The sequence below is a fragment of the Megalops cyprinoides genome, chromosome 1 (assembly GCF_013368585.1).
Source record: "Megalops cyprinoides isolate fMegCyp1 chromosome 1, fMegCyp1.pri, whole genome shotgun sequence".
NCBI lineage: Eukaryota > Metazoa > Chordata > Actinopteri > Elopiformes > Megalopidae > Megalops > Megalops cyprinoides.
The window spans coordinates 8,940,787-8,952,401 of NC_050583.1; positions in this window are offsets into that span (position 1 = coordinate 8,940,787).

Below are 11,615 nucleotides of genomic sequence, written 5' to 3' on the forward strand. Positions count from 1 at the left end.
ATGATGTAAGACATCAGGCATAGTTAAGATAAATGTTGCCACTGTATTCCAATTTATTGTATCACTAGAATTTTTTTTTTCATAAACATATTTTATTGGCATTTTAGGAATCATCACAAAACAGTACAGTGACATGAAATGCTGCTATAATGAACCTGTCCAGCCCCTCCCCGGCCCTCTACCACCTCCCACCTCACCCTCATCCCCCCACTTAGCCTTTTGGGCTCCTAATCCTAGGTCAAGGAATTGTGCTGACAGTAGTGACAATAATAACAAAAACACATAGCAGATAAAAATAACATTAATGAATGAGAAAAAAAATTGATTAATTAATTAAAAGAGAGGAAAGGAAAGTGTAGTGCATATGTGTATATATATATATATATATATATATATATATATATATATATATATATATATATATACACTACTCACAAAAAGTTAGGGATGAAATTTATGGTTCGGGTGAAATTTATGGAAAATGTACAAAGTTCATGCTACAGTGATATTATATCATGAAAGTAGGGCATTTAAGTAAAAGCATGCAATGGTGATTTCCTCATGTCAAACAATTAATTGAAACAAAAGCCCACAACAGTGGTGGGTATACCACAACAAAAAATGTCAATGTCTCAATAACTTGTCATGTGCCCTTGAGCATCAATTACAGCTTGACAACGACGTCTCATGCTGTTCACTAGTCGACTTATTGTCTGCTGAGGCATGGCATCCCACTCTTCTTGAAGGGTGGCCCTCAGGTCATTGAGGTTCTGGGGTACAGAGTTACGAGCCTCTACACGGCAACTCAGCTGATCCCATAGGTTTTCTATGGGATTCAGGTCTGGAGAAAGTGCAGGCCACTCCATTTGAGGTATCCCAGTCTCCAGCAGCCGTTCCCTAATGATGCGACCTCAACGAGCTGGAGCATTGTCGTCCATGAAGATGAAATTAGACCTGTGTTGTTCATGCAGGGGCACAATGACTGGATTAATGATGTTATTCAGGTAGTATGGGCTTGTCACTGTACCATTCACAAAGTGTAGGGCAGTTCTGTATTGACTAGACACACTGTAACACCACCACCACCAAAGGCTCGTCTGGTGACAACAGTGGCTGATGCATAGCGCTCTCCTTGACGTCTCCAACATCGTTGGCGGCCATCATTTCTGCTCAACGTGAATCTACTTTCATCAGAGAACAGCACTGAGGCCCACTGGTCCCTCGTTCAGCGTAAATGCTCCTTGGCCCATGCAAGACGATGACGCCTGTGCCTGGTGGTGTGGTCAGGTACCCTTGCAGGTCGTCTAGCACGCAGACCACGCTGATGTAAACGGTTTCGAATGGTCTGACGCGACACTTGGGTGCCTCTCACCTCCCTTAAATGTGCCTGGAGTTGAGTGGCATTCATCATCCGGTTCCGCAGGGCACTGTTCACAATAAAGCGGTCATCAGTGTGGGATGTGGCCAAAGGACGTCCACTTCTATGCCTTTCTGTGACTCTTCCAGTCTCTCTGTATCTCTGTTTCAACCTGCTGATGACACTCTGTGACACTCGAAGCTTAGTGGCCACTTCCCTCTGAGAACATCCTGTTTGAAGCCTCGCAATGGCGCGGTACTGTTGATCAATTGTTAGGTTTCGTCTTGGTCTCATGATGTCAAAATGTGAACAGCATGAAGTAGAGGACTGTTTAAATACCAATTCTAATTGAACCAGGAAATTTATTGGTCGATTCATGGATCAAACACCTATTGTGAATTTTGCCGTTCAGCTCCTTGTTAGAGAACAGCAAGTTGTGCAAAAAGTACTGAAACATTGAACAGTTGGACATGTGCATTCAAAAATTTAGAGAAGGTCAAATTAAGTTCACCTGTAAAGGTTATAGTGCATTTTAGGTTCATCTTGAAATTTCACCCGAAAGCCAAATATCCCTAACTTTTTGTGAGTAGTGTATATGTGTGTGTATATATATTTGAATTAGGCTACTGATGTTAATCGTATCACGTTTCACGGTCAGTGTCACTCACTAGTTCAGATAACTCACCCATCTCCCACAATCAGGTAAGTCTAACTAAGGGGATGGGGGGGGTGATGCTGAGGGCAACCCAGAAAATAGGCTATGTAGTTATGTTGTTGTGGGATTTTTTGTAATATTTTTAAATAATAGTATTAAGATAGTATTTGTAAAAAAATAGTAAAAGTTAAAAAATTTTGAACTTGAAATTTTTTTCTTCCCTCATTTACGGCACCCCTAGCATTCGCCTATACTGCCTATGCCACAGGCCGGTTCTGTTTGCGGGCACACTGTTTCAAAAGTATATATACTCTATGGGCATGAAAACACACAAATGCATGCACACATAATCTAATGCATAACATAATATGTGCATGATGTACATTATGCAAACACACTATGTGCATATGTACAAAGCACACAAATATGCTGTGTACTTGCTGCATGCATAGGATACGCATGCTGTGTGTTTGAACAATCTAAGTTGTATACATGTGTAATATGTGTAACGTGTGCTTGTGTATGCATGTATGTATTTGTGTGTGTGTGTGTGTGGTATTTGTTAACATGGTGTGGTTGTGTGTGTGTGTATATGTGTTTACAAGATGCTGTGTGTCTATATGCATGTTTGCAGGTTGCTGTACATGCTGGGTGGAGGCACCTGGATTGAGTACTGGCCCACAGAGGCAGAGTGCCAGGAACCTGCATACAACGAGACCTGCAATGACATCATTTCTGCTGCAGAAGAGCTCCAAACCTTCGGATGTCTCACCTAAACTCGTGTCAACATGCTTAATTCTTTTTCTGTCATAAATATTTTTACAATAAATGTTCTCTAAATGTGTATTGTAGTTGTAGTTTCATATTCAATTTGATAGTACTTCTCCACATTTTCAGACAGACCAACATGAGGCAAATACAATAATATAATTCTCAGCAATACCAGACTGCATGCACACGTGCATGTGTGTGTTCGTATGTGTGTGCCATGTGTGTGTGTGTGTGTGTGTATATATGTGTGTGCACCATACATCGTCCACTACCTACCATCCACTGAGGAATTACAGTGTGAATATGTGCATGCACTCATATGTCAATACACTCCCTATGTGTCCTATAAATTCCAACACCAATTCGTTAATAACGATAAGATCTGAAAAAGTGTAACTTGAAAAGACATTACATTCTGCAACAAGTACACCTTCATTTGTGTGGCTGTCAGGTTAATGCAATGCAATAAGCATGACATAAGCAAAATGAAATTAAAGGATTTCACTATCTTAAGACACTGAGAAAAATTTGGGAGAGCACCGATCCATACCATAAAAAAGGAGAAATGCCACCCCTTCACTCATAGCCTTTTTCTAAGGTTTAAGAGAAGGAATATTTTTCTGTTTTTTTCTAGTTTATCAGTGAGTCTAGAAAATGTGTTAAGGTCTTTCACAATTTCCATTTAAAAATACAACATAGCACATACAATTTAAGTGATTGAATTGTTTGAACAATAACATGCATTTAACTAAACTAAACTAACTATTATTTCAGCATTTACAGGCTGTGGCAGAAAGCTAAATAAATCTATAACATAAGAGTGGGTTAGCCTCTAGAACCAATGACTGGCTAACCCTAACCTGTCTGAAATATTAATGAGAATGTCGGTTAACATTATGGAAGAGCGACATTATCCTCTAAAGGTGCAAATACCAGGTATCTGACGTGTTCTGGTTGTGTGATGCCCGTAATTCATTTAAATAGACCATTGAGTGGGTCATAGTTAGTATGGGCTTTCGAACATGGGCTTTACGGCAGCACAGAGTATTCTTGAGGGCTGCTTTTGGGTCAAGTATCACACACTGGCTCTGCCACAGGGTGCATCACCCCACCCTGTCATCTATACTTTGATATACAGTAGTGAGGTAGGGGTGGATCCTTTGGATGTTGTACAAAGAGAATCTGCATGTCCGACTCACTGCTGCAACCTGAGAGAAGGACAGTGGGCTATCAAGCATTAGTATATTATGGGATTTACCTCAGATATGACATTACATTATTTTCTTTTAACAGATGCCAACTTTCATAGGTTACAGCTGTTGCCTGTTACATTCAGTTATGAACCCATGCTCCTACACTGAAATCATCATACAAGTTAAGCTGACAGGCCTGTAATTTCCTGGGTCAGTCTGGTCTCCTTTCTTGTAGATAGGTACTACACTGCCATGTTTCTAGTCATCTGGTATTTCTCCAGTTTTAAGGGATAGCTTAAAAATAACTGTCAGAGGCTCGTAAACCACTTCCACTAGTTCCCTGAGAACTCTTGGACTGTAATGTCCTGTAATGACTTATTCATCCACTGTGGATGCTTTTTTTCAGCTTCCCTTTTCTCACTTGCAGAATGAATTTACTCTGTACATGCAGAATAATCGTTTTAAATATGCACCACATTTCTTTCACAGTTTTACCAACTAGAAGAGGTACCCAGTTTATATTCCTTGTATAATCACGCATCCTAATAAAGTAAGCTCGTCTAAAGTTGAAAACTCTAGAACTAGAACTAAAACTAGAATTAGAGAATGCAGACTTAACTTGCCAAAAAACTTCAAATGTAACTGCACTATGGTCACTTGTTCTGAATGTTTCCCCTACCTCAGTACTGCCAATTCTATCAGGATTATTACACAGAACCAGATCTAGAACTGTGTTCTCTCTCGTAGGTTGAGTAACAGACTGTATCAAAAAACAGTCATTTACAACATCCAAAAACTCTTCTTCACATTTACCTTGACCTGACACAGCTTCCCAATTAATTGAAGGGTAATTGAAGTCCCCCATTACTATTGTCTCACCCTCCTGACATGCTAGCTTAATGTTAACAAAGAGCATACTGTTGACACTGCTGTCTGAGTCTGGTGGCCTATAACATTCTCCAACATTCAGACCTTTTTCATTTTCCCCCAATATTTTAATCCATATGTCTTCACTAACACCAAGGGGCTCCACTCCTGGAATTTCCTGAATATTAAGATTATCCTTTGCACAGAGAGCTATGCCTCCTGCTCTTTTATTGGTTCTATCTTTTCTTAGCAGCTTGTATCTCTCTACGTTGTACTCTTCCCCATCCCCTGCAACAAGCCACGTCTCTGTGATCCCAACAACATCATAATTACTATTACTCATCACAGTTTCTAGATTCCATATTTTATTTTTTATGCTTCTAGCATTTAAACAAAGGAATTTCAGGGTACCACGTGTGCATTTCCCCCCGCTGCCCTATCGTCCTCATACTCCTTCACTCACACTCCACGGGTCTCAGGCAGAGGAGGTGGCACGGGGTTGCTTATCTCCCCATCCTGGAGATACACTCCTCTGCCCCTCCATACTCTCTCTATTAACTCATTTGAATTCCATGCCATATCTGTGTCTCATCCTCTAAACCTCATGATTGTTGTTGTTTATCGCCCTCCAGGTCCCCTCGGCTTCTTCATTGATGAGCTCGACACTCTTCTGAGCTCCCTCCCTGATGACACTCCACTGACTCTACTGGGAGACTTCAATATCCCATCTGCAACCCCTGCGATGGCCAGCATAATCTCCCTCCTCCAGTCCTTCGCCCTCAACCTCTCACCATCACCTGCGACCCACAAGGCCGGCAACCAGCTCGACCTCGTGTTCACCAGGAGCTGCGCCACAACCCACCTCACGGTGACTCCCCTCCACGTATCAGACCACTACTTCATATCATTCTCCCTCACTATCCCCTCCACCCCCAACCCCCCTACTGATCCCCCCACCTTCACTTTCAGAAGAAACTTCCACACCCTCTCACACTCTGCATTCTCCTCTACTGTTCTCTCTTCCCTCCCTCCCCTTCCCTCCTTCTCCATCATGCCTGCTGAGTCTGCTACATCAGTCCTCAACACATGTCTGTCTCAATCTTTGGATTCTCTCTGCCCTACTGTTTCCAGACCATCGCGACCATCACCCTCATGCCCATGGCTGACCGACTCCCTCCGCTCCGACAGGACTGCGCTGCGAGCTGCTGAGAGGAAGTGGAGGAAATCCAGATCCTCTGTGGACCTGGCTGCCTATCACTCTCTGCTAACAGCATTTACCACCGCAACAACATCAGCTAAGTCCTCTTTCTTCCAATCCAAAATCAATGCCAATATAACTAACCCACGAAAACTTTTCTCCACCTTCTCCACCCTCCTCACCCCCCCTCCTCCTCCCTCCCCCTCCCACCTCTCTGCCAATGATTTCAGGGTCTACTTCGAGGAAAAGGTGACCAGCATCCGGGACTCCTTCTCTCCCTCAACAACATTCTTGACCACCACGGGCAACTCCATCAACCAGCTGTCTTCCTTCATGCCGCTCAAAGACTTGGAAGTACTACAACTCATCACAGACCACCACGCCACAACCTGCCCTCTGGACCCCATCCCCTCTACCCTGCTCCAATCCATATCTGGTGAGATCGCCCCATTTCTTTCCTCATTTATCAACTCCTCACTAACCTCTGGCACTGTCCCCACAGACTTCAAGAAAGCTCTGGTCACACCGCTCCTCAAGAAACCATCTACCGACCCATCCGATGTTACAAACTACCGACCGGTATCTCTTCTCTCATTTCTATCTAAAACCTTGGAACGTGCAGTACTTAACCAACTCTCCCCTTTTCTTCTCAGGAACAACCTCCTAGACCCCCATCAGTCAGGATTCAGAGTTGGACACTCAACAGAAACTGCACTCCTGGCCGTGACAGAGGCTCTCCACACGGCTAGAGCCTCCGGCTCGTCATCTGTCCTCATCCTCCTCGACCTCTCTGCTGCTTTCGATACAGTCAACCACCAGACACTATTATCAAAGCTGTCTGAGATGGGCATCTCTGGAACTGCCCTCTCCTGGTTCATGTCCTACCTGACTGGTAGATCTTCCCAGATCTACTGGAAAGGCTCCACCTCTGCACCCACCCCCCTCACTACAGGAGTCCCACAGGGTTCAGTACTGGGACCCCTACTCTTCTCAATTTATATTAACTCTCTTGGCTCAGTTATCAAATCGCATGGTTTCTCCTATCACTGCTATGCTGACGACATCCAACTCTTTTTCTCTTTCCCTCCCTCTACCCCCCAGGTCAACGAAAGAATCTCTGCATGCCTGGCTGACATCTCCAAATGGATGACATCCCACCACCTGAAGCTGAACCTCAGTAAAACGGATCTCCTCTTCATCCCAGCCGGCCCTTCCCCCCTGCATGACCTTTCCATCACCTTCGATGGCACCACAATACCATCCTCTCGGACAGCAAAGAGCTTGGGCGTCACCCTCGACAGCAACCTGGACTTCAAGGAGTACATTGCTCGCACGTCACGGACCTGCCGATTCCTCCTCCACAACATCAGGAGGATTCGCCCGTTCCTAACCACATACGCGACGCAGCTCCTTATCCAGGCCACAGTTCTCCCCCGACTGGACTACTGCAACGCTCTCCTTGCAGGCCTCCCAGCATGCACCACCCACCCTCTCCAGCTCATCCAGAATGCAGCTGCCCGACTGATCTTCAACCTCCCCAAATTCTCCCATGTTACTCCCCTGCTGAATTCCCTCCACTGGCTTCCTGTCGCTGCCAGGATCAGATTCAAGACCCTGACCCTCGCCTTTTCTGCAGTCAACAGGACAGCCCCTGCCTACCTCCAAGAACTCATCCAGCCCTACACACCAGCCCGACCCCTACGCTCAGCAGCAACTGGACGCCTTGCTCCCTGCATGGTCAAGGCAGGAGGTGCTCGTTCTGCCAGACATCGGCGTTTCGCCTACATCGCTCCCCAGTGGTGGAACGAACTCCCAGTCTCGCTACGGACAGCTCCTTCTCCCCAGTCCTTCAGACGGGGCCTGAAGACGCACCTCTTCAGACTCTACCTGGACTGACCCAGCACACAATTGCTGCCCCCCCCCCCCCCCCGCCCATCAGTGCTGTAAATTGCTGTGCTTTTTTAAAAATTGCTGTGCTTTTTAAATTGTGCTTTTAAATTTTGTCTCTTGTTGCCGCCTTAACCCTGACGCTCATTGTGCCGTTTTGAAGTTGTTGAAGTTTGCCGTTCGAAAGTATATCGTACTAGTTGCCCTTTAGGCTGTAATTGTAAAAATCTGATAGTACTGCGTCCTCAAACAGACCTTGCTCTCAGCTGAGAACTGTCTCATTGTGGAACTGTACACATCCTGTCCCCGTACTGTCGCTGTACCTACTGTATGCACTTTTGTAAGTCGCTTTGGATAAAAGCGTCTGCTAAATAAATAAATGTAAATGTAAATGTAAATTTCCTGTCCTTCCCCTCCACCCCCAGCTGCTCAAAACCACCTCTATTACAGTGCTGCTCTGACTGATTTGCAATCATGGTTCCCTCATTACTAATAAAATATTTAGCCATGGTGTGTTTTATTCCGGCAGTCTGTCTATCCCTACCCATCTCACTGTATAACCTCCCTGCCCCCCCCAGGCCCTTGTTTAAATAACCCTCTGCTACCCTAAGCATACGCTGTCCCAGTGCAGCTGTACCCCTCCGGTTCAGGTGTAACCCGTCTCACTTGTACAGGTCACCCCCTGTTCCAAAAGGAGTCCCAGTGTCCAATAAACCTGTACCCCTCTTTCCTACACCAGGTTTGTGTCCACGTATTAAACCTCCATATAAAGGCTTCCTTCCCTTTGCTTGCACGTGGTACTGGTAGAATTGAGGTTCAGCTTCAGATGATGGGATGTCACCCATCTGGAGATGTCAGCCAGGCATATGGAAATCCTTTTGTTGACCTGGGGGGTAGAGGGAGGGAAAGAGAAAAAAGTTGTATGTCGTCAGCACAACAATGATAGGAGAAACCATGTAATTTGATAACTGAGCCAAGTGAGTTGATATAAATTGAGAAGAGCAGGGGTCCCAGTATTGAACCCTGTGGGACTCCTGTAGTGAGAGGGTTGGGTGCAGAGGTGGAACCTTTCCAGTAGATCTGGGAGGATCTACCTACCAGTCAGGTAGGACTTGAACCAAGAGAGGGCAGTCCCAGAGATGCCCATCTCTGACAGCTTTGAGATTAGCATTTGGTGGTTGACTGTGTCAAAAGCAGCGGAGAGATCAAAGAGGATGAGGACGGATGACAGGATAGAGGTTCTGATGGTTTGGAGAGCCTCTGTCACTGCCAGGAATGCGGTTTCTGTTGAGTGGCCAGCTCTGAAACCTGACTGGTGGGGGTCCAGGAGGTTGTTCCTGAGAAGAAAAGGGGACAGTTGATTAAGTACTGCACATTCCATGGTTTTGGTTAGAAATGAGAGAAGAGATACCGGTCGGTAGTTCATAACATCTGATGGGCCAGTGGATGGTTTCTTCAAGAGTGGAGTAACCAGAGCTTTCTTGAGATCTGTGGGGACAATACCAGAAGTTAGTGAGGTGTTGATAATTGAAGAAAGAAATGGGGCGATCTCACCAGATATAGATTGGAGCAGAGTAGAGGGGATGGGGTCCAGAGGGCAGGTTGTGGTATGGTGGTCTGAGATGAGTTGAAGCACATCCAAATCGTTGAGTGGCATGAAAGCGGACAGTGGTTGAAGCAGTTGGTTGTGGTGGTCAAGGGTGTTGTTGAGGGAGTGAAGGAGTCCTGGATGCTGGTCACCTTTTCCTCAAAGTAAACCCTAAAATCATTGGCAGAGAGGAGAGGGAGGGGAGAGGAGGGTGGAGACGGTGGAGAAAGGTTTTTGTGGGTTAGTTATGTTTGCATTAATTTTGCATTGGAAGAATGAGGACTTAGCTGATGTTGTTGCAGTTGTGAATGCTGTTAGCAGAGCCAATGATAGGTAGCCAGGTCCACAGAGGATCTGGATTTCCTCCACTTCCTCTCAGCAGCTCGCAGCGCAGTCCTGTCTGAGCAGAGGGAGTCAGTCAGCCATGGACAGGAGGGTGACGGTCGTGATGGCCTGGAGACAGTAGGGCAGATTGAATCTGAAGGTTGAGAGAGACGTGATAAAGACTGATGTAGTAGACTCAGCAAGCATGCTGGAGAAGGAGGGAAGGGGAGGGAGGGTAGAGAGAACAGTGGAGGTGAATGTGAAGTGGGAGAGAGTGTGGAAGTTTCTCCTGAATGTGGAGATGGGGGGTCAGTAGGGGGGTTGAGGGTGGAGGGGGCAGTGAGGGAGAATTATACAAAATAGTGGTCCAATACATGGAGGGGAGTCACCGTGAGGAGGGTCGTGGCACAGCCTCTGGTGAACACAAGGTCTAGCTGGTTGCCAGAGAGAGTATGGAGGGGCAGGGGGGAGTATCTCCAGGATGGAGAGATAAGCAGACCCGTGCCCCCTCCTCTGCCTGAGGCCCGTGGAGTGTGAGAGAAGGAGCATGAGGAGGACAGGACAGCAGGGGTGGTGGTGTTGTCCGGGGAAATCCAGGTCTCAGTGAAGGCCAGGAACTGAAGTGACATGGTCTCAGCATAGGTCGTGATGAATTCTGCCTTTTGAACTGATGACTGGCAATTCCATAGCCCACCCACCACTGAGAGCAACCTCGGAGGAGGACAGAGGAGGATAGATCAGGTTAGCCGGGTTGCATTTACGGGAGTTGTATCTCCTGGAACGAGAGGAAGAGTGGACAAGGATAGAAAGGCGGCACATGGTGTAATGAGTAAAGGGTTGGGTGATAAGAGAGTGAGCAGATGAGTCAGGAAAACGCTGTTAAGATGCCGCAACGCTGACTAGATGCACACTAATAATGTAAGCTATGAGCACACTGTAAGTACCGGCAGCCTCTGGGTTAAACTAAATTAACCCAGATTCTGGATTTTTTGTTCACAGCCCAAGTGTTCCATTGTCCCACCTCCTGACCTGCCTATCTGTCCTTCTGCCACACCCACCACCTGAAGGCCATCTTCCCTGTTAACTCATTATCAGCCTCTGTATATATGAGTCATTCCATGAAATTGGAGCTTTTTCAACTTTGAAAAGTTAACTTTGTAAATAGCCAGGGAGTAAAGAAATCTTAAAATGACAAGAAATTGTATTGCGCCATCCCAGCCTGTATAATTTCATATGTTATGACTGTTTTTCTCCTAAATGTTTTGATCAATTTATCAACCCTGTTACAGACATAAGCATTACTATATACTATATTTCTAATTAGAAATATGTAATAGATTTCGCATATATGAGCAGTACTTTAGTCCCTCTTTTCACTGAGATTATTTTCAGATTTTGGATTTTTTTGGATATATTTCATTCGGATGATCAAGAGCACCCTAATTTTGGATGGTGATCACATGTGTATTAAGAAAAAATATTTTTTAGGAGAGGAATCTTGAAAGAATGGCCCATTCCAAAATATAATATAGTTTAAATTATAATGGTAAGAGTTGAATTGAATTGTCATTTTTTTACATTTTTAATTTTTGTCAAATTAATGACAACAAGAGGACTGACGTTATGGTAACAGGACTGACCAGGGTAACAGGGATGACAGGACACACATTCTACTGTGTACACTGTACATCTTTGTCTACACACTACTGTGAAGGTTTACCTCCAAAGTTACATAATTTTGTTTTGCACTTGATTGGCAGTGTTGTATTAGTGAA